The sequence below is a fragment of the Gossypium arboreum genome, chromosome 8, assembly GCF_025698485.1.
Source record: "Gossypium arboreum isolate Shixiya-1 chromosome 8, ASM2569848v2, whole genome shotgun sequence".
NCBI lineage: Eukaryota > Viridiplantae > Streptophyta > Magnoliopsida > Malvales > Malvaceae > Gossypium > Gossypium arboreum.
Window position 1 is genome coordinate 57,301,833 of NC_069077.1, and position 25,991 is coordinate 57,327,823.

General features: G+C 35.3%; 1 long non-coding RNA gene across 1 annotated transcript; it reads right to left on the reverse strand.

Annotated features, from left to right (window-relative positions):
* Nucleotides 1-3,072: 3,072 nt before the first annotated feature.
* Nucleotides 3,073-12,295, reverse strand: LOC128296438 (uncharacterized). The gene is made up of 2 exons (XR_008287057.1): nt 12,143-12,295; nt 3,073-3,255 (listed from the first exon to the last, which is right to left on the reverse strand). It is a non-coding gene; the product is annotated as an uncharacterized LOC128296438 (long non-coding RNA).
* Between the last annotated feature and the right edge of the window lie 13,696 nt (nt 12,296-25,991).

Consider the following 25,991-nt stretch of genomic DNA (forward strand, 5'->3'; position numbering starts at 1 on the left):
CATGATCTGTGACATCCCTAATTTAACCCTAGTCGGGAAGTGGTTTCGGGACCGCTAAACCGAGTCACCGACATGTTCGAACGTAATATTTATTGTCTAGAATATGTGAAAATACATGTGTGAATTTTGAATTCTTTGATTTAGTTAATTTGATTGTGAATTGAAAGAAAAAGGACTCATGTGAAGGGATTTAAATATATGTGGCTATTTTAAGAGGTTAATAAAGAATGAAGTAAAATAAATGGAGTTGCATGTCAAATACTCCATTTATTTTGGATAAGTGGCCGCCATGACAAGTTATGGGCAAGGGAACATGTTTCAAACATGTCTAGTTAATGGATTATGTAAGGAGGAATAAAAAAAAAGAAGCATGGGAAATAAACTAATGAAAAATTAAAGGAAGAAAACAAAGAAAAAAATGTGTCCATCATTCTCATACATGACCGAAAAAAAAAAAAAGGAGAAGGAAAAGGCTTCATACTTTGGTTCTTCTTAGCCGTAGAAGAGGGAAAAGAGAGGAAGATATTCAGCCACTTTGAGCTGGAAATTAAGGTAAGAATTCAAGTTAGCTCTTTAAATCTTAGCATGGTTTTAAGCTAGATTCTAAGCCCTTATTTAACCATGCGAAATCTTTGAAAATTATGGTGATATGAACGTTCGGCCATGGTAGATGTTAAAGAAGATGGTGGAAATGTTGTACACATTTGATTAGTAAGTTAGATGGATGAGATTTGAACTAGTTATCAAGTTCTTTAGGTAACCCATGTTGAAATCTTGGTTTTTGAATAAGTGAGGTTTTCGGCTAGGGTAACTAACAAGGGTGATGATTGTTGTTTCATGCTAAATCTAGATGAACAATAGTTTAAGAGGAGCATTCGGCCATGATATGAGATTGTGATGTTAGTGCCGAATATGAAGATGATGAACTTGAATAAGTAATATTCGGCTAGCATGATAAGTATGAATTATCAAGTAGTTGAGATAATTGATGAGTGAAGTGGCTAATGGGGACTCTTAATGAAATTATGCTAAGGCCGAATGTATCAAATGCTAAATGTGCTTATATGTGTGTGTGTGTCATTAGTAGCTAATGGCATTCGGCATTGTTTAACTAAAATTAGAAATGAATGCTTGAAAGTTAAATATGGTTGCCCTAGTGACCAAATGCGTTAAAAGCTAATATATGAACAAATGATACGAATAAATTGACCTTTGAAATGTATATGGTTGCCGTGTGTATGTGTCTGATTGAGAAGTAAATTTGTTTGATTTAGCTCAAGATCTTAAAGGAGAGGCGTCCAACAAGGGGAAATCGAAGGTCATCGAGTAGCCGACTTGGAACTATTTTACCTAACACAAGGTAAGTCATTAAGCATATATTTGGTGTTGATTTAAATGATCATAATATATATGCAATTGTGTTTAATGAATTGATGTGTAAATGAAAATGTATGTGTATGGAATGATGCCATTGTTGAATGTATAAAGGCAGCAAAATGCATAAGGTATTGGTCACGGCACTAAGTGTGCGGGTATAAATGGACACGGTGACAAGATTGGCACTAAGTGTGCGGGTTTAAAATTGTACAGCACTAAGTGTGCGAGTTTGATTCTATAGCACTAAGTGTGCGAGCTGAAAATATATAGCACTAAGTGTGCGGATTCACTATATGCTCTTGTATTACAATTGGCACTGAGTGTGCGACATTATCGAGTTAATCCGGACAGCGAATCGGGTAAGTACCTCGAGCTCATGACGAATAGAGAATACGTTCATGCTTGGGGTTGAATTTGGTAAGCCTTAAATCTATGTGATGATTGAAATTGTATGGTTGTGCTGGAAAATGAGTTAATGTGTAAAATGCTTGATTATCTTGTTGTGTAGAATATGAAATGTGGATGTATGAATTAGTGCGAGATTGGACCGAAAGGTCCGAGGTATTATGGTATAGATTCGATATGGACGAGTACCTAGCCTCATTTGTTGTACATGTAGTAGTAACTTTATCGATGGATTGATGAATGCTTATGACTTCTTGAGTTGTAAACTCACTCGGTGTTTTCTTGTCACCTATTTTAGGTCTCTCGGACTCGTATTGTTTGCGTGATCGGGACCGTCGTTGGAGTCATCACACCGGCTGAAATCTTGTGGTATTGTTTTTGTTGTTGAAGAACATTTGGCATGTATAGGCTATTATATTTTGTCGAATTGTGGGTTGTAAACTTTAAGCCATGTGAAAATGGCCTATGTGGTCGTCGAGTGGGATGCTAGAACCTATAACCACGAGTCTAAGAAACTCAAATTTTGATAAGGTGGCCATAATTTGTGTCATGTATGATGGATGATTAAGGCCAAGAAAAAAAAATTCATGAAATTGGCATAATCTACTGCAGTAACTGTTGCGGACAGCAGCAGTGAGATGAGATTTAAAAATCACTAAAAATAGTAGAAGTAGAATTAAATAGTGAGTAAATTATGGAACTGAACCTTGATGAATCTATTTTTATATGGACGAAACGAAACGACCATATGAGCAGTATACTGAGAAATATTAAAGTTCTCGTGAGACAGGGCCAGAACGGTTTCTGGGTCCCCTGTCGCGACTTTGAAAATTTACCATAAATTATCCAGAAATAATTAGGAGTCATTCCTTATATGTACAGATTCCATTTTGAGTCTAGTTTCATTAGAAACAAACGGCACCAGTATTAAATCCCTGTACAGAGAGATATTCAAGTTGTAACGCGCGAAGGTCAGAGCAGTCGATCCCTGTAACATGGGTGACTTTAACTAATAAACTGTACCAATTGGCCCGACCAAAAATTCTAAAAATAAATCCATGGATGGGTATATGAGTGTAAATTCAGGGAAAATTTACGAAACCAGTTTCTGAGTTTTGAAACTCGAGAAATGATTTTTAAGGTGACGGTGACGCAGTTTTCCAGCCTGATTGGTAATGTCAAATTGGTTGGTATCTTGAGAGGATTTGGCCGTTAACCCCTCGTGTCCGACACCGGCGTCGGTCACGGGTTCGGGGTGTTACATGATCTAAATTCAACCATCACCCTGACTTATCAATATCAAACATTTTCTCAACCAATCAGGGCCATATCATAAAATTATTTACACAAAATAAATATATTGCTATACATGCCACACTTAAGTTTTACAAGCCATTTACCCAGATGAAAGTCCTTTGGATAGTGTGATCGAACCTTCGACCCGTCCCGATTCCCGAGCTGGCTTGTTCAAAACTACAGTAAATAAAGAGGAGGGAGTAAGCATAAATGCTTAGTAAGTTCACATGCAAATAGCAAGTAACATAACCATATAAGCAAACATAAAACATCATTTGCATAATCATCACCAAGACATTCATATCACATTTTCATTTATCATCTTACCATATTGTTGTTATATCGAGTTTTCAACCCGAGGGTTAAGTACATACCTGTTCAAAGTATCCATTTCACAACACTTACCAATACGTCCCTTTCATCTTGAGTATTCCTTCATTTGAGTAGAACTTTACCCGTTGAACACATCGAATATAATTGGATACATGGAAAGTTTGCACATAAGTGCCACATATGTAGCCAAGCTACCATGTAACCCGCCCATAAGTGAACTCGGACTCAACTCAACGAGCTCGGGCGTTCGCATCCATAAGTGAACTCGGACTCAACTCAACGAGCTCGGATGCGTAGTTACATCTCTCGAACTCGGACTCAACTCAACGAGTTCGGATGCTCAACCATCCTAGTGACATGTCACTTGTATCCTAATCTATTCCTAAGGTTCAAGCGGGCTTTTTCCTCGATCTCACATTGCCGTCTTCCATGGAATATCGGAATCGATACTCGGTAGCAATTCATATTTATCAAGTAGTAAACATAATTTGCATATTACTCAACATTAACTACAAAGCATAATATTTCACGATAAAAAAAATCAGCTATCATATAATTAACATCAATAACTTAAAAATAACAATTATGATACATTATTTACACATGAACTTACCTCGTATGCGAAAATGACTACTTTTACCATTTCGTCCACAACTTGGTATTTTTCCATTTTAGCCCGAATTTCAGTTTTTCTTGCTAATCGAGCTTGGAAGCTTGAAAAACCCTAGCCATGGTTTCTCCTTGCTATATTCGGCCATGGGGTTGAAGATGAGCAAAATTGGCTTTTAATTTTGTATTTTAATTCATTTTACCCCTAAATGACCAAAATGCCTTTACTACTAAACTTTCCAAAAATTCCATCCATGTCCAATTTTTGTCCATAGACTTAGAAATTGGTAAAATTTCTATTTAAGACCTCCTAATCAATATTTCAAAACAATTTTGTACTAGAAACTTCTAGAATGCAAGTTTTACAAATTATTCGATTTAGTCCCTAATTTCAATTTAAGCACTTTATACATAAAATTTCTTCACGAAATTTTCACACAATCATGCAATCATATCATAGACCTTAAAATAATCATAAAATAATTATTTCTATCTCGGATTTTGTGGTCACGAAACCGCTATTCCGACTAGGCCCAAAATCAGGATATTACAACTCTCCCCCCTTTAGGGATTTTCGTCCCCGAAAATCTTACCAGAAAAGTGGTCTTTACTTAGATTCCTCAATTTCATATTCGGTGCTGAAGAACTTTCACTCAGGCGGTGCCTCCAATACATCTCTTTAATTTCTCATATGATCTAAAAGCTTACAGTCTCAACTCTCAACTGTTCTTAAATTTTCAACCCTTCTCAGTTTCCCTTGTCATCTTGACATAAAACCAGATCTCAATTTGGTTAATGGAGACTAGAATTCCAAGAAATTAAACAATCAAAAAGACCTGAAATTCCATGAATTTGATGAGTAGGAATTCATTCAATACCGATATGATTTATAGATCTCGCCAAACATTTAACAATAGGATACATCACATTTTCCTCTTTCCGCCATGGAAATAATTCTGATATGGCCTCAAGAATAATCCTTCTCATTTCCATCCCAATATCAACACTGGCAAGGATAATTTTGATAGATCCCAATGTTCGACTTTAACCCCTTTAACAACTCCAATTTTATGTAACATCGAATGCTCTAAACTATCACATTTCCTCACTGTCTTGAAACACATCACAATTCATACAACAGTACATTACTGAAAGTCAGGAAGTCTTTACTCAATGTAGAATAGTCTAGTTCAGACGCTTCGGTTACCAATATTCTCATCTATCCAAACTTTGTCAACATGTAATAAACTTTTCAGCTTTCACAAGACGAAAACCTTATCATTCGTAGTGATTTTAACTAATATTCAACTCTTTCCAATAAATATACACTTCTCGTTCGGACTATTTACTCTTTTATCCGTACAAAATGAAATTCTATTATCGGACTTGGGAAAATAATCTTGAAATAATTGTCACATGAAATGTTTCAAATAGATAATTCACCATACCGATTGAAACTCGCGCTTTTATCACTTATGCCTTTCTTGATGTCAAATCCTTACACGAAATTAGAAAAAAAATCCCAATACTAAAATCACCACATTACCAAGATCAAATTAGAAGTATAGTCATATTTGACATGATTAGCATGAGCTGAAGAATGTACTTCAAACACGAGTCATAATTGACAAATTATGGAACAAAGATAACAAGGAAACCGAATAAAGAAATCCAAGATACGATACTATGCGGAGAATCGAAAACCAAACTCATAGAGAAAATACGAGAATACCCGATAATTCTTCAAAGAAAGAAAGTCCAAAAGAAAACATCATTTAATCCCACGGAATCAAATATAACAAGAACAATATATCTTCCCATACATATATATCGGATGAAGCATCAAGTAGAAAAAAGAATCATAATATCATATGTATTCTCTCATCAATTCTTATCGGATGAAATGGAATAGAATACCGATGAAATAGAGCAATATAAATTATAAACCAGTCAGACTACCAATGCTTTAATCCAACACCGAATTAGAAGACATTCCCATATAACAAGAATTTCTTGAAGATCAATAGCCATAGAAATATTTACGAGAACGGGTAAACACATAGAACATCTCAAAAGAGATCGCTAAATCATCCGGTCATAAGCTGTCACACTCGGATAGTTCACATTTCAAATATCATTTCCCCAACTAGTTCGCCATCACAAATTTCATATTAAACCATTCACTAAAAAGTTAGTTCGAATAAATTTGATTTACACTTTTCTCGACCTTGCACCTGAGTAATTCGATTTACCAAAGAGAATTCCTTCTCTAACTGGGACAGTGCATAATTCCAATAATCTTTATATCAATCCGATACTTTACTGACTCTGACTTTACTTATCAGCTCATTTTCAATCTCTGATCATACTTATAATTATTCTATCATTGAACTCTTTAGGTTCTCAACCGGAAACTTATTCAATACAAATCTCATGAAATTCCATTATAAGTACCACTTCGGTAAGGGGGAGGGGTTGTAGGACCTCTGACTCGACTTTCTTATACATACACATATGACACAACTTCCATCATCATAGCAACATCATCAAAATCATGTCATTCATTCAGGCAATGCAACATTCATGTTGGCTTACACCAATTTTCCTATTGTCCCATTTAGACAATATACTTATGCATACATTCTATGTTTTCTAGATAGCTTTACTTATCCATTCATTTAATTAAATTAATTCATGCTCATGACATCATATAAGGCCAAACAAACATAGATATTTGCATCACAATCACAACTTTCATTTCGTGCATCATCATGTACATATCATTACAATCATATAATTTAGTCCAACAATTTAACATAGATAAGTTCATTTCATTATAATCCTTTATCTTATAAAATTATATATCATTAGCATTCATCAACATTCGACGTCCAAATCAAGACAAGGACATTTTCATTCGTATCATAATATTATGACTTTTATTCATACCTCTACTACTTTCTATTTATTCCGTTCATCTTATCAAGTAAGCCATATACACTACATCATATAAGCATTAAGCAAATATGAATATTTATCACATATGTATCATAAATTTTTATTCATACTTTTCTAAACCAAGACTTATCATAATCATAATTTTACTCAAATACTTTCACATAACATTGAACATGGTTGGTGAAGCTCGATTGGAGAGTACCCTGTCTAAATAAGACGGTACTCATACGCGTCGGAAGACATCACACTATCACAGATCAGTGGCATGTATAGCTAAACTTTTACACATGCTAGGTTAGTCCGAGAACCGACTAAACCTACTCTGATACCACCAAATGTAATGCCCCCACTCCCGAAACCGTCGCCAGATTCGAGCTTGAGGAGTTACCGAACATAATTTATCAAATTAAGAACTTCAAATCTTTTGTTTCTACATTCACAGCTTTCTAGCTACTCGTGTCACAGTTACAAGAAAAATCTTATCTGGAGTTCTGAAACTCAAAATCAAGATCTGTAAATTTTCCCTAAATCTAGACTTATATATCTATTTACAAATTTTTTTCTAGAATTTTTGGTTGGGCCAATTAGTATAGTTTATTAGTTAAAGTCTCCCCTGTTTCAGGGTTCGACTGCCCTGACATCTGTGTATTACGAATCAGATATCTCTCTATACAGAATTTCAATGACTATGAGGTTTGTTTCTATTAAAACTAGACTCGATAAGGAATCTGTAAATATATATAATTACTTCTAATTATTTTTTACAATTTATTATGAATTTTAAAGTTAGAATAGAGGATCTAGAAATCACTCTGGCCCTGTTTCACAAGGTTTCAAATATCTCATAAAGTATAATTTATATGCCTGTTTTTTTATCCATATGAAAATATACTCATTAAGCTTCAATTTCATAACTTGCTCATCATTTAATTCCATTTATACTATTTTTAGTGATTTTTCAAATTCATGTCATTGCTGCAGCAATATTACATTTTTAAGGCAAATTTCATCTTTTCATGAGTTGTTATGAACTAGATAACCTATTAAACTTCCATGATATCAAACATGATCTAAATTCAACCATCACCCTGACTTATCAATATCAAACATTTTCTCAACCAATCAGGGCCATATCATAAAATTATTTACACAAAATAAATATATTGCTATACATGCCACACTTAAGTTTTACAAGCCATTTACCCAGATGAAAGTCCTTTGGATAGTGTGATCGAACCTTCGACCGTCCGATTCCCGAGTGGCTTGTTCAAAACTACAGATAAATAAAGAGGAGGAGTAAGCATAAATGCTTAGTAAGTTCACATGCAAATAGCAAGTAACATAACCATATAAGCAAACATAAAACATCATTTGCATAATCATCACCAAGACATTCATATCACATTTTCATTTATCATCTTACCATATTGTTGTTATATCGAGTTTTCAACCCGAGGGTTAAGTACATACCTGTTCAAAGTATCCATTTCACAACACTTACCAATACGTCCCTTTCATCTTGAGTATTCCTCCATTTGAGTAGAACTTTACCCGTTGAACACATCAGAATATAATTCGGATACATGGAAAGTTTGCACATAAGTGCCACATATGTAGCCAAGCTACCATGTAACCCGCCCATAAGTGAACTCGGACTCAACTCAACGAGCTCGGGCGTTCGCATCCATAAGTGAACTCGGACTCAACTCAACGAGCTCGGATGCGTAGTTACATCTCTCGAACTCGGACTCAACTCAACGAGTTCGGATGCTCAACCATCCTAGTGACATGTCACTTGTATCCTAATCTATTCCTAAGGTTCAAACGGGCTTTTTTCCTTGATCTCACATTGCCGTCTTCCATGGAATATCGGAACCGATACTCGGTAGCAATTCATATTTATCAAGTAGTAAACATAATTTGCATATTACTCAACATTAACTACAAAGCATAATATTTCACGATAAAAAAAATCAGCTATCATATAATTAACATCAATAACTTAAAAATAACAATTATGATACATTATTTACACATGAACTTACCTCGTATGCGAAAATGACTACTTTTACCATTTCGTCCACAACTTGGTATTTTTCCATTTTAGCCCGAATTTCAGTTTTTCTTGCTAATCGAGCTTGGAAGCTTGAAAAACCCTAGCCATGGTTTCTCCTTGCTATATTCGGCCATGGGGTTGAAGATGAGCAAAATTGGCTTTTAATTTTGTATTTTAATTCATTTTACCCTAAATGACCAAAATGCCTTTACTACTAAACTTTCCAAAATTCCATCCATGTCCAATTTTTGTCCATAGACTTAGAAATTGGTAAAATTTCTATTTAAGACCTCCTAATTAATATTTCAAAACAATTTTGTACTAGAAACTTCTAGAATGCAAGTTTTACAAATTATTTGATTTAGTCCCTAATTTCAATTTAAGCACTTTATACATAAAATTTCTTCACGAAATTTTCACACAATCATGCAATCATATCATAGACCTTAAAATAATCATAAAATAATTATTTCTATCTCGGATTTTGTTGTCACGAAACCGCTATTCCGACTAGGCCCAAAATCAGGATATTACAACTCTCCCCCCCTTTAGGGATTTTCGTCCCCGAAAATCTTACCAAAAAGTGGTCTTTACTTAGATTCCTCAATTTCATATTCGGTCTTTGAAGAACTTTCACTCAAAGTGGTGCCTCCAATACATCTCTTTAATTTCTCATATGATCTAAAAGCTTACAGTCTCAACTCTCAACTGTTCTTAGATTTTCAACCTTTCTCAGTTTCCCTTGTCATCTTGACATAAAACCAGATCTCAATTTGGTTAATGGAGACTAGAATTCCAAGAAATTAAACAATCAAAAAGACCTGAAATTCCATGAATCTGATGAGTAGGAATTCATTCAATACCGATATGATTTATAGATCTCGCCAAACATTTAACAATAGGATACATCACATTTTCCTCTTTCCGCCATGGAAATAATTCTGATATGGCCTCAAGAATAATCCTTCTCATTTCCATCCCAATATCAACACTGGCAAGGATAATTTTGATAGATCCCAATGTTCGACTTTAACCCCTTTAACAACTCCGATTTTATGTAACATCGAATGCTCTAAACTATCACATTTCCTCACTGTCTTGAAACACATCACAATTCATACAACAGTACATTACTGAAAGTCAGGAAGTCTTTACTCAATGTAGAATAGTCTAGTTCAGACGCTTCGGTTACCAATATTCTTATCTATCCAAACTTTGTCAACATGTAATAAACTTTTCAGCTTTCACAAGACGAAAACCTTATCATTCGTAGTGATTTTAACTAATATTCAACTCTTTCCAATAAATATACACTTCTCGTTCAGACTATTTACTCTTTTATCCGTACAAAATGAAATTCTATTATCAGACTTGGGAAAAATAATCTTGAAATAATTGTCACATGAAATGTTTCAAATAGATAATTCACCATACCGATGAAACTCGCGCTTTTATCACTTATGCCTTTATTGATGTCAAATCCTTACGAAATTAGAAAAAAATCCCAATACTAAAATCACCACATTACCAAGATCAAATTAGAAGTATAGTCATATTTGACATGATTAGCACGAGCTGAAGAATGTACTTCAAACACGAGTCATAATTGACAAATTATGGAACAAAGATAACAAGGAAACCGAATAAAGAAATCCAAGATACGATACTATGCGGAGAATCGAAAACCAAACTCATAGAGAAAATACAGAATACCCCGATAATTCTTCAAAGAAAGAAAGTCCAAAAGAAAACATCATTTAATCCCATTGGAATCAAATATAACAAGAACAATATATCTTCCCATACATATATATCAGATGAAGCATCAAGTAGAAGAAACAGAATCATAATATCATATGTATTCTCTCATCAATTCTTATCAGATGAAATGGAATAGAATACCCGATGAAATAGAGCAATATAAATTATAAACCAGTCAGACTACCAATGCTTTAATCCAACACCAGAATTAGAAGACATTCCCATATAACAAGAATTTCTTCAGAAGATCAATAGCCATAGAAATATTTCTGAGAACGGGTAAACACATAGAACATCTCAAAAGAGATCGCTAAATCATCCACCATAACTGTCACACTCAGATAGCTCACATTTCAAATATCATTTCCCCAACTAGTTACGCCATCACAAATTTCATATTAAACCATTCACTAAAAAGTTAGTTCGAATAAATTTGATTTACACTTTTCTCGACCTTGCACCGAGTAATTCGATTTACCAAAGATCTCTAACTGGACAAAGGCATAATTCCAATAATCTTTATATCAATCCGATACTTTCTTGACTCGACTTTACTTATCAGCTCATTTTCAATCTCGATCATACTTATAATTATTCTATCATTGAACTCTTTGGGTTCTCAACCGAAACTTATTCAATACAAATCTCATGAAATTCCATTATAAGTACCACTTGGTAAGGGGAGGGTTGTAGGACCTCGACTCGACTTTCTTATACATACACATATGACACAACTTCCATCATCATAGCAATATCATCAAAATCATGTCATTCATTCAGCAATGCAACATTCATGTTGGCTTACACCAATTTTCTGTTGTCCCATTTAGACAATATACTTATGCATACATTCTATGTTTTCTAGATAGCTTTACTTATCCATTCATTTAATTAAATTAATTCATACTCATGACATCATATAAGGCCAAACAAACATAGATATTTGCATCACAATCACAACTTTCATTTCGTGCATCATCATGTACATATCATTACAATCATATAATTCAGTCCAACAATTTAACATAGATAAGTTCATTTCATTATAATCCTTTATCTTATAAAAATTATATATCATTAGCATTCATCAACATTCGACGTATCCTAATCTATTCCTAAGGTTCAAACAGGCTTTTTTCCACGATCTCACATTGCCGTCTTCCATGGAATATCGGAACCGATACTCGGTAGCAATTCATATTTATCAAGTAGTAAACATAATTTGCATATTACTCAACATTAACCACAAAGCATAATATTTCACGATAAAAAAATCAGCATATCATATAATTAACATCAATAACTTAAAAATAACAATTATGCTACATTATTTACACATGAACTTACCTCGTATGCGAAAATGGCTACTTTTACCATTTCGTCCACAACTTGGTATTTTTCCATTTTAGCCCGAATTTCAGTTTTCCTTGCTAATCGAGCTTGGAAGCTTGAAAAACCCTAGCCATGGTTTCTCCTTGCTATATTCGGCCATGGGGTTGAAGATGAGCAAAATTGGCTTTTAATTTTGTATTTTAATTCATTTTACCCTAAATGACCAAAATGCCCTTACTAATTGAACTTTCCAAAATTCCATCCATGTCCAATTTTGTCCATAGACTTAGAAATTGGTAAAATTTCTATTTAAGACCTCCTAATTAATATTTCAAAACAATTTCATACTAGAAACTTCTAGAATGCAAGTTTTACAAATTATTCGATTTAGTCCCTAATTTCAATTTAAGCACTTTATACATAAAATTTCTTCACGAAATTTTCACACAATCATGCAATCATATCATAGACCTTAAAATAATCATAAAATAATTATTTCTATCTTGGATTTTGTGGTCACGAAACCGCTATTCTGACTAGGCCCAAAATCAGGATATTACAGGTACGCTTGGAGGGACCAAGTCAGGATTGCGCCAGGGTAGCAGTTCGATTTGTGTCATTATGCATGTAGAGGGTACCGTAGGAGAATGGCGCTTAGTACACTACGCTAAGAAAGTTCTGTCTTTAACAAAGCTTTAAGTTGTAATGTCTTATGCTGCTTTTGAAATTATGATGTATTCTTAAATATTTTCTTTATTTAATCTTTTGTTCTGAAGACAATTATAAATAAGAAGTATGTTTTAAAATGTCTATGCACTGGTTGTAAAGTTTTTGCTAAGTATTTATGTATTGTAATATTCGATATCCAGATCTGGTGTTCTGAGTTGGGGAGAAGGTGTTACAAATATAAAATTTTATGTTTAAATGTGTACGGAATCAAACGAAGGGAACATTCTTCCCACATTTATTAGCAGTGATATGTAAGTAAGTAAGAGTCCTCAGGGAGCCAATGGAAAGATGGATGAGCCCTCTAAAAAAATTAATAGGGGATAGGAAGAATTTAAAACCTTAGGCAAGATGACCCTAGGTTTGACGACCCCGAGGAAGTTATATATGTAATGCCCTCCACCCGACCCAATGAGCCAGATCTGAGTATTGGGTGTTACGCCCTATGAAAGGTGTATCTTAAAATTTTAATTTATGTACAAGTTCTATTTATGAATATGACTAAGCCTCTTGTGGATGTACATTGTATGGGTTACATATACAATTCAAAATAAAATTTTTGTATTCTCGATTTTATCTCTCATATTACTATGTACATATTGGAAAGCTACTTAATGAAATTATGCTTAGACTTAAGCACATCACTTAACTTCCTTTGTATGTATAACAGCCCATCGTGCCACTTCCTTTTTTGGCATAGCTGTGGAATCGTCCCTCGGTGCATACTCCTTTATAACATGAAATAGGAAATACTTTAGTAAGTTCATAAGAACTTAGTGAGATAATCCTTAAATACTTATTTCATTATATTTGGTGTGATAGATGCTTCACATGTCTTTCATGTGTCCTTTGACTTTTCTTATTCCATCTAGCAGATACTTCACTAAGATTTCCCTTTTAACAAACTTTTCCTTTCATATTCATAAAGCCTTCACTCAATTAGGCTCCAAATTTGAGGTCCAAACTCAAATTACTGTTTCTTTCCTTTGAGCATACTATACTTAGAATCTCTTTACTTTCTAAATCTCTTTTTAAATCTTATATTTCCATAGTCCTTATTCATTTCATTTACCTCATTTATAGGCTTAAAATCTTATTTGATACTTACTGACCTTTCCAATAACTTCAGGCAAGATCCACTATGCCCATTACTAAACACAGAGTTTGCCCATATCTTTCTTGCTTCAAGATGCCATCTATACTTGCCCATAACACATATCCTAGATTCGCCACCTACTTTGGTGCGCTTTAGCTTCACTATTCTTTTCTTATTATTATGTGGGGTTCACCATTTCATTTACATACGGTGTCTTTTCTTTCAGAGTTTGCCACAGGTTCCCTTCTTTTCTTTCAAAGTCTGCAACAAAGGAGTTCTTTTTCACAGATAGCCTCAACGGCTTCCTTAAGCAAAAATTGCCACAAAGGCTTTCCTCTCAGAAACTCTCCACAAAGGTGTCTTTCAGGAGGTTCACCATGAAGGCTTACCTTTCTAGAGTTTTGCCACAAAAGTCATCCTTTAACAGGTTTGCTACAAAGGCTTACCTTTCCAAAGTTTTATTGAAAAGGTAGTATTTACATCCTGTACTCACTACAAAGGCTTTCCTGTCTAGAGTTATGCCACAAAGGCATTCCTTTGATAGAGATCACCACAAAGGCTTTTCCTTTCCTGGTGATTTAAGCTATAGGGATTTGCCTAGACTCACACTTATTAATGTTTGCCCATCATCATCCTAGGACACACAAAGAACCTCATTAGGTAATAACCTTTCTTAATTTTTTATATGATGTCATAACCCACCAATTACAGTCTTACACAATATAGTCTTCTTTCCATATGATGTCATAACCCACCAATTACGGTCTTACACAATATGGTCTTCTTTTAATATAATGCCATAACCCATCAGTTATAGTATTAAATGATATGGTTTTTTTTCCATTTGATGCCATAACCCACCAGTTACGATCTTACATGATATGGCCTTTTTTCCATATGATGCCATAACCTACCAGTTATATTCTTAGACAATATGGTCCTTAAGTGCCCTGGCCATGAACTTGTCCTTTTAGAGATTCGTGTTTTTAGTCCCAATAGGCCCCTTGGACGACTCAAGAGATAGACACAGACTTTTCATACTTAGACCTATCTTTCATGAACAAATCATATCTTGACTCACTCATAACAGACACATCAAGGCCTTTTAGACACATTAACACATTCCCATTATTCAAAAACAAGCATACTTAAACTTAAAATATTCGTGTTTCATGCTTTGACAACGAGACTTCATGTTATCCATGTAACACCTTTAAGTTGACCCAATCTACCGAATCCAAATCTCGAGTGTTACATCCTTCTTACATATGTAACTTAAAATTGTCTTTCTTTCTTTTATTTATCTAAGTAAAAGTCTGTCTTATGGACGTACATTGTAAAGTTATATATACATTTTAGAATAATAAATTTGGGGAATTCTCTATTCTATCTCTTAAACTACTGTTTACATATTAGTTTGCTACTTATTGACTTGTGCGTAGACTTTAGCTTTCCATTTATCTTTCTCTGTATGCATAACTACGTAACGCGCCGCTCCCTTGGCATAGCCCTAGCATCTTCCCTTAACATGAAGTTCTTTATATCTTGTGACAGAAAAGAAATTTTGTAAGCTCATAAGACCTTAGTGAGCCTAAACATTAAGTACATGATTCATCACATCAAAGCATAGTAGAATGCTTCACATGTTCACCATGTGTCCTTGTTTTTTCTCTATTCCTTCTAGCGGGTACTACACTACCACCTTTCCTTGAACAAATTGTAGTTATTCCTTCTAACTTATAGCATAATGCCTTCCTTTCCATGTTTCCCATAACATATTTACTTTCCTTATTAGCTAAGCCTTAGTCACTTTGTTTGCCTTATTAACTTACAAATCTTATCTAATACTCACTAATCCTATGATTACCTTCGGCTCAGTAGACTACGTCCATTACGTAACTCGAAATTCGCTCAATTCGTCCTTACTTTTAAAGTACCTTCTATACTTCTCTTTAATGCATGTCCTTGCATCACGACATACTCTGGCGCATACTAGCCTTACATTTTAATCCTTATGACTATACAGAGTTCGCCATTCTCTTTCATAGAGAGCCTTTCTTTCAACGTTCCTTAGGTACTTAGTTCTTTCTACATGTCCATTCATCATCTCATATACTTACCTTAGGTAACACCCCTAACCTGTATCCGTCGCCGGATTAGAGTTACGAGGTATTACCGAACATATTGGAACATTTCGCGAACACTTCACAACCATGATTTATGTCATAATCAAATATCATCATAAAGTCCCTTTTTAGGCCAGCGAGACCTTAAACAGGCATTAGAAGAAGGTCAGGACTAAACTGAACACATACAAAATTTCTCAGAAACTTAACAAATTTTCAAAGTTACAGAGGTCATATGCCCATGTGAACAGGCCGTATGCCTCACACGACATTAGACATGCCCATGTGTCTAGGCCGTGTCAAAATAGGTCATACATACTAACTTATTCACACGGCCACAAGACACGCCCGTGTGCCTTGACCGTGGTTGAAACTAACTTGGGTCACACGGCAAACCACACGCCTGTGTGTCTAAGCCATGCTCGGGACTTGCTTTAAATTGTTGGATTACACCAGGGGACACATGCTCATGGAACATAACCGTGTGTTGCACACGGCTAAGACACACGCCCGTGTCTCTACCCGTGTGAACAAAAAAATAGGCCATTTGAAAAGCCAAAGTGCCACCCATTTGGGTCTTCCCTACAAGTACAAAATCAAGCATCATTTATGCAACATTTTCAGCCAAATTCAACTCTAACATGTATCAATCAATCCGTAATATCATCAACCAATTTCATATTCACTCTTTATACCAAAACATACCAAAATCACATGTCAAATTCATTCACTCATACATGATCAACATCTCAAATTACCATATCAATCTCATTCCAAGACTATATTGTACATACATACCGTGCAACATACTTCTCAAAATGAGCTTATACCATGCCCGAATGTACACAAACGTTAAAATCATTAACAAGCCATTTTCGCATGGCTACATATATTCAAATCAAAATGAACCAGAATGAAACTAGCCTATACATGCCACTTAACCAAAACTCAAAGATTTTATTTATCAAAATGACAACCGGATAGTGTGATGAGATCTCCTTCAACTTCCAACTTGAGCAAGTCTCCGAAATTCTATAAACATAGAAAAAAAACACAGAGTAAGCTTAGAAAGCTTAGTAAGCCATAAGCAAATAAATCATCTCAATGATATTTATGATTCAATTTAATTAGGCCAAATTTATCAAATCTCAACCACTTATATATATACATCATACTCGTAAATTCATATATCTATATTAAATAACTCCACTTATCTTATTTATCAATGAACATATAACCATGCTTTCAAATTCAAATAACAACCGTTAGTTCAATCATATAAATCAAGCTCGCACATATTCATTATATCATCAACCAAACCATGGTCATTCACTACAAATCATACACAAAGTTATATCAACTTCTTTATAAACGCTTCCAAACTCGAACATCATAATTCCTTATTGACATAAACCAAATTCGTATACATGAATCATATAGTCAACTAAGATCAACTTTATTTTACTAATCATATATTACATACAAAGCATACTCCAACTCGACCATTTTAATTCCATTATCTGTTCAAGTTTTCGAACTAAGCAATCATACATTAAAGCCATGTTTCATGTTTCATAGTTCTCATATCTGAAACATAAAACCACAATTTCATATAATGAGCGTATATAACATATCATTCATTTATATACATTCATATCATTCATTGTCATATATTTCACGTATGGTCATATGAAACATACTCACCTTTCATTTCTGAATTTCATAAACAAATCACACGTACCTGAATTGGATACAATTTCACATAGTTATTCATTTCTCGGAATGCTCGTTGAACGGTTTGGAATCAATAAGGATACTCAGATAGCTCATAAGCTCGTACGATGCCAACGTCCTAGACGTGGTCTTACATGTAATCAAATATCGATGCCACTGTCCCAAACAGGGCCTTACATGAAACCAAATACGATGCCGATGTCCCAGACATGGTCTTACACGTAAATCTCAATTTGATGCCAACATCCCAGACATGGTGTTACACGTAATCAAATATCGATGCCACTGTCCCAGACAAGGTCGTACATGAAATCACATATCGAAATCCTATACCATGACATATGTATCCTAACTATTCCTATGGTTTATAAGGGGCTTTTCGGACATCGTCACATAATCAGAACTTTCTCAATTTCACATATTCAATCAATCCATGGTCGGAGCAGATTCTCCAAAGCTCAATTCAATTTAGCATCACATATATATTTCTTTACAACTCAATTCAACACATATAATGAACATACATTTCAATTTAACAACATTTATTTGCTTACGAACTTACCTCAAACTAACATGAATGGACTGGAATGACTATTCGATAATTTTTGACTTTCCCTGATCCAATTCTAATTTCCTCATTTCTTGATCTAATTCAATACATATTCGACTTATTTAATCATATATTCAATCAAATTCATCCAAAAACACATAAATGGGCTATTTGCACTTTTTCCCCTAACATTTTACATTATTACAATTTAGTCCTTAATTCAAAATAACTCAAATTATTCAAAATTTCAATATTCCCATGTTAGGCCAAATTCACCTTGGATCCCTAACAGCCTATTAATTTCATTTATTTGACATTCTGACCCCTCAATTTACAAATTTCTCAATTTAGTCCTTAATACACATTTTTATCAAAAATCACTTAATTAAAAATGAAAATCAAGCATCAAAGATTTATACTTCATCATCAAAAAACAATTTCATCACATTATCAATAATGAAAAATCTCAAATTCATAATCAATTTCAAAAATTAAAGCACGATTCAGCTAGTACATGAAGCAACGATCTCAAAAATGTAAAAATTATCAAAAATCAAACAAAAACGAACCTTTAATTTAGCTTCCAAAGGTGCCGAACTAGAAACAACCTCCATGGCTTTCTTTTTCTCCACATTCGGCCATTAAATATGAAAATGCTGTGATTTTTTTTATGTTTTGTTTTATTTATTTCATAAAATATATCACTTACCTTTTTAACCTTTGTAAATTAATATGAAAACCTTATAATATAATCCCATAATTGCCTATCCCATGGTTTAATGGCCAAATTTCACTTTAAGGACCCCATATTATAAAAGCCATAGCAATGTGACACTTAAGAATTAGCTAGCCGCTTTTACAAATTATGCGATTAAGTCCATTTATAAAATTAAGCACCCAATCGGTAAAATTAATTCATGAAAATTTCACATATGTATTCTAACATGTTGTAAACACATAAAATATAATTAAAATATTTTTCTGACTCAAATTCGTGGTCCCGAGACCATTGTTCCGAGTAGGGTCTAAACTGAGCTGTAACACCTTAACTTCAAAGTATTGCCACCAAGACATTCCTTTAGCATTCAATACTTATCACAAACACTTTCCCTTCAAAGTATTGCCACAAAGGCATTCCTTTAACATTCAGTACTTGCCATATAGACTTTGCCTTTAGATTATTGAAACAAGGCTTCCATTAACAGAGATAGCCATAAAGGCTTCCTTTTAACAAAGATCGCAAAAGGCTTCTATTAATAGAGATAGCCACAAAGGCTTCCTTTTAACAGAGCTCACCACAAAGGCTTCCATTAACATTGATAGCTAAAAAGGATTCCTTAGATTACGCCATAAAGGCGTCTCTTTACAGATTACCAAAAATGTATTCCTTATCAGAGATTTGTCACAAAAGCATTCCTTTAACAAAATAACCACAAAAACTCACTTTTATAGAAAATGGTGTTTTTGAAGATAGGTATTCGCCTAAACTCACCATTGTGATGTTTGCCCCTCACCATTTGATACTCACCCGATAGTCTTTTACATATTCCATATGATGTCATGGCCCAACCATGGTCTTACACTATATGGTATTCAAAGTGCCATAGCCATGGACTTGTCCTTATCAGAGATTCATGTTTTTAGTCCTGACGGACCTCTTTAGCCTATGTTTTGTGTTTTTAGCCTCGATGGACCCCTTTAGATGACTTCGAAGATAGCAACATTCTCATCATGCAAACTCATACATGACAGACTTATTCCTTTCAGAATTTTTCATGATAGATGCATTCATGCTTACAGATGCAATGCATTTCATATCAGACTCATTCAAATTGTGACTAACTTATGACACACATGTTCATTCTTTCTGTAACACCCCAAACTCGGCCTAGAAGTTAGGCCCGAATCTAGCGTGCCACATTGAAGTGTTTTTCAAAAACCATGTTCTCATTGAAAACCCTTCTTACTACTCGAAACCTCTGGCCATTTTAAAACTTGTGAAACGTTAATTCCCTTAAAACCTTACTTGCTGCGAAGCTTACTTTTAAACGATTCTTGAAGCGAGATATTTTGAAAACCAGTTGTTGTTTTGGAAAAATCGTGCCCTACTTCTAACAGATATTAAGCATACTAAATAAATTTCCCAAATAAAAGGTTAAAAAAATAAAGAGGCCGTAATACAACCCAAATTAAAAACCAAAGTTCTTAACTAAATAAACGAAATAAAAAAACATGTGCAGTTGTGTAGTCGTCTCCGAGTCCCATTGCAACACCGATCCACCTAACGCTGGGGATTACCTGCACAGTTAATAAACGGGGTGAATTTAAGAAAACTCAGTGTGAAGGTAATCCCCAGCGTTAGGTGGATCGGTGTCGCAGAGGGACTCGGAGATGACCACACAACTGCACATGTTTTTTTATTTCGTTTATTTAGTTAAGCACTTCGGTTTTTTATTTGGGTTGTATTAAGGCCTCTTTATTTTCTTAACCTTTTATTTGTGAAATTTATTTAGTATGCTTAATATCTGTTAGAAGTAGGGCACGGATTTTCCAAAACAACAACTAGTTTTCAAAATATCTCGTTTTCGCAATTGTTTAAATGTAAGCTTCTGCAGCAAGTAAGCTTTTAAGGGAATTAAAGTTTCATAAGTTTTAAAATGGCCAGAGGTTTCGAGTAGTAAGAAGGGTTTTCAATGAGAACATGGATTTAAAAAAACACTTTAATGTGACACGCCAGATTCGGGCCTAACTTCTAGGCTGGGTTTGGGGTGTTACATTTAGTGGTATCAAAGACAAGTTAAACTCGACTATGGAATGGGTTTTAAAATTTGATTTTTGAAAGAATTGTTTCAAAAAGGTTTGAAAAGATTTGAAGTATTTGAAATGTTTTTCTGAATATTTTCCTGAAAGTGTGGTTACCTAGTCTTCGGCACCAAATTCGTAAGTTTTCTGTTAGACTGTACTTAAAGTTAGATTTTGTATTTATTCAATGTATGTTCTGGAAATCCGTTTTTTTTAGTTAGCAACGATACTTGATGGATTTCGAAGGCAAGCAAGGTCGCGAGGAGTTGTTTGTCTCCCTGGAACATGAGATGGTTTAGGAAACTATAGTCAAGGTAAGTCCGCTAACTTCGGGTAACAATAACCTAGAGCTTGGTACGGAGGCACTGATTCGGTTGGTAAGGGAAGTGCTGGAAGAAGTGTTCGAGGCAAGAGTTAAGGCGTATGTTGAAACACTTTAGGCTAGGCACTTGGAGTGCAACAGGAAGAGGGATCACAATTCCTTTTAAGTTAGGTGTGTTTTGTTTGGATGTGATGTTTGAATATAGAAATTGTAGGCATGTGTGGTAAATATCTGTTTACTTCTGTGGTTAGATGTTTTGGTTGGGTGTAAGAGGTTTTGATATTAAGTTAAAAGTGTATTCGTGTAGTTTGGAACCAGAGTACGAAGCGAGAGCGTAGTGGTGTAGATTGAGCTAAGCGCTTGTTCAGATAGTTAGAAATTTCAAGGACAAAATTTCTTTAGGGGGTAGAATTGTAACGCCCCGAATTTGGGCCTAGAAGTATTGGGCCTTTTGTATGGGTTCATAAGGAGGTTATATATAAGCATTTAATTGTATAAGGAAATGACACAATTAAATGTCTGCTTTAGTGGTTAATGGCCCTGAGAAGTGTTGGAGAAATCTTGGGTTCAAACCTGGGCTTTAGCAAAAATTTTGGTAATAAATGAATAAAACTCTGGGTGCTTGGATGAAGGCCTTTTAAATTATTGTGGTAAATAAATGACACAAGGAAGCTTGTGGTCTAGTGGTTGTGGCGTCATTAAGGTTGCAAGGGAGCCTGGGTTCAAGTCTTGGCTCTTGTAATTTATTTTGGTTTTTCTTTTAAAAGAACCTGGACTTTGGCCTATAGACCTTATATTTAATTGAGGATAAAATATGACATAGAAAGAGCCTGTGGTGGAGTGGCAAGGTGGCATGTTGTGTAACTGTGAGGTCTAAGGTTCAAGTCTTGGGATGCGCAATAGAGTATTTATTTTGCTGTTTGAGCTGTGTAGGAGGTGGAGTTGGACTGGAACTTTGTGGTTGAGGTGGTCATAAGAAAATAAGGAATTTTCCTAATGGTTGAAAGTATTCCCACATCGGGAAGCTAACATGGGAATTGGTGAGAAGCTGGCTTTAAATAGAGCGAACCAGATGAGTTGGTGAAAAAGAAAAAGGTGATTAAGACCCAAGGCAGGATGTGCCAAGGTTGGTGATCGTGGACTTCGGCCCGTTCTTATAAACAGGTGTGTATTCATGCCCTTCTTTGCTAGAAATCGACAAAAGCTGAAAGCCGCCATGAGCGTTCTCGTGTGCTGGGGCTGTTCTAGACCTCGATGGGCCAAATGGGCCCAATGTTCTCATGGGCCCACTCGTGTAAATCTAACTGTTAGGTGGGAAGTAGTTGGGCCTGATGGGCCATGTGAACGAGGGCCTAAAGGGGTCGAATGAATAAGTGTTGATCTGTTAGTGTTTAGTAAAGGGGTTGTAGACCTAATTTTTAGTAACTATTCAAGCAGACATAAAACTTAAATAATTAATTAATCGCGATAGTGGACGAGTCATAAGGTTAAGGTGTGGCAATGGGTATATGCATGTCTAGGATTGGATCTAGGGAGAGCTTGGTACTTAAGCGGTCTTAATGACGCACCTCCTCTTTTCTGGAATCCTACCTGGTGCATAGTATCTGTTCACTTTAGCCAACGAAGACTTGTTAACGGGCTCAGGTAAGTAATAAACCCATAATAAAGTGATATTACTAAAATATCCTCAATTTGTAAAATTATCGAAATACCCCCGATTTATGAAATTACTGAAACACCCTCGATTTGTAAAATTATCGAAACAACCCCGATTTATAAAATTACCAAAATACCCTCGATTGTGAAATTATTGAAATACCCCTAATTTGTAAAATTATCGAAATACCCTCGATTATGAAATTACTAAAATACCCTCAATTTGTAAAATTATCGAAATACCCCCGATTTATGAAATTACTGAAACACCTTCGATTTGTAAAATTACCGAAACATCCTTGATTTGTAAAATTACTGAAATACCCTTGATTTGTAAAATTATCGAAATATCCTCTATTTGTATAAAATTACTGAAATACCCTTGATTTGTAAAATTACTGAAACACCCCCAATTTGTAAAATTATCGAAATACCCTTGTAGTGTAAAATTATCGAAATACCCTTGTAGTGTAAAATGACCAACATACCCCTATAGGGTAAAATGACTGTTTTGCCCTTGAGGGTAAATGACCGACTTAGACTTCTAATTTGACTGATTTGATTATGAATGTATGACTGCGTTTTAATTGACTTGACTGTGGTTGTATGATTGATATGCTTTTAATATATATTTAAAAGACTGTTACTAAGTATGGCCATTCTGCATACACATGTGATAATTGAGCATGACATACATGACATATTGCATGGGTTGGGAATTATGGAACGGAGGAAGTATATGAGGATCGCATGGTTGCTTGACGACCGTGGATCCACCGATGGCTATTAACCCTAATTTTGATTAGCAGCTTGCTGCAATGAAGGTAGTACTGCAACCGGGCTACCATTGATGTGTATCGAATGGGTGGGTCGATATTTATATCCCCACATGATGTGCACCAGGGAACGGAGTTGGTGTGTAGCGGTTGGATAATTGGGGTGGGTTGCACAGCGTTGCATGTATGATATTATTGTGATATTATTGCGATGTGGGCTTCGGCCCAACTGAGGCTAAGATGGGCTAGGCCCAATTGATTCTATTATGGGCTGTGACCCGAATGATATTGTAACGGGCTTTAGCCCACGTATACTCTGATACCACTAAATGTAACACCCCAAACCTGGCCCGGACGTTATAGCCAGATCCAGCGTGTCACATTAAAGTGTTTTATCGAAAACCTTATTTTCATTGAAAACCCTTCTTTAAAATGAAAACCTTAATTACTTTTTAAAATCTCTTTTCAGTTGCAGAAGCTTTATTTAAAACAGATGATCTATGAAAACATGTCATTTAAAAATTGAATTGCGAAAACGCAGTATTGAAAAATAGTTATGGTTTAGGAACCTAATTTGAAATAATAACTAGAGGAAAGGCGTTATTACATTCCGAACTGAAATAACTTTAAATACTAGAAATTATAGGCTTAAGAAAACAAGTCCAAGTCTTCTTGCTAGCTGGCCACCTAGGAGTCCCTCCAACCGTCGAACCACCTACTGAAAATCACCTGAGAAAAATAAAAGAGGGGGTGAGTTTACGAAAATTTAGTGTGTACAACCCTCCTCAATCGTAAAGCATGCATCACATCAATTTGGGCTTAAGCCCATTCAATAACGGTGCCACTTGGGCCTTAGCCCATGGTAGCCTCAGTTGGGCCTGAGTCCATGTCTCAATTAGAATCAGTTTACGCAATGCACAAATACCAATCCAACCCTGCACTCTGCATCCCGTCTAGCCCTACACTCCTGTAGGGATTTAATCGACTCACCCATCCCTACACTTCTGATGTAGCCTAGTTGCGGAACTACCTAACGTTGCAGCAAATTGGCTAATCATATATTGTGCTTAAAAAGCCATCGGTGGATCCACGGTCGTCAAGCAACCATGCGATCCTCGTATACTTCCTCAGTTCCATAATTCCCAACCCATATGCAACCTAAATAGAATATCATATGAATGCAGCAGGTATACATGTAACATCCATAAATCTTACATTCCATACATAGGGGTATTTTAGTCATTTCCGCCCTTAGGGCATTTTCAGTAATTTCTCTTTATTATGGGTTTATTACTTACCTTGGCCCGTTAACATGTCCTCGTTGGCTAAAGTGAACAGATACTATGAACTAGGTAGGATTCCAGAGAAGAGGAGGTGAGTCATCAAGACCGCTTAAATGCCAAGCTCTCCGTAGATTCAATCCTAGACATGCATATACCCATTGCCACACCCAACCTTATGACTCGTCCACGGTCACAATTAATTAATTAATTAATTAAGTTTTATATCTGTTTAAGTAGTTATCATATACAAGTCTACATACATGCATATGGCCCACTAGGCCCAATCACATTTATATGGCCCACTAGGCCTAATCACATTCATATAGCCCATCAGGCCCAACTACTTCCCACCTAACAGTTAGATTTACACAAGTGGGCCCATAGGCACATTGGGCCCATTCGATCCATCGAGGCCTAAAATAGCCCCAGCACATGAGAACCCTCATGGCGGCTTTCAGGTTTTGCCGATTTCTAACAAAGAAGGGCATGAATACACACTTGTTTATGAGAATGGGCCAAAGTCCACGATCACCAACCTTGGCACATCCTGCATTGGGTCTTAATCACCTTTTTCTTTTTCACCAACTCATCTGGTTCGCTCTATTTAAAGCCAGCTTCTCACCAATTCCCATGTTAGCTTCCTGATGTGAGATTACTTTCAACCATTAGGAAAATTCCTTATTTTCTTATGACCACCTCAACCACAGAGTTCCAGTCCAACTCCACCTCCTACACAGCTCAAACAACAAAATAAATACTCTATTGCGCATCCTAAGACTTGAACCTTAGACCT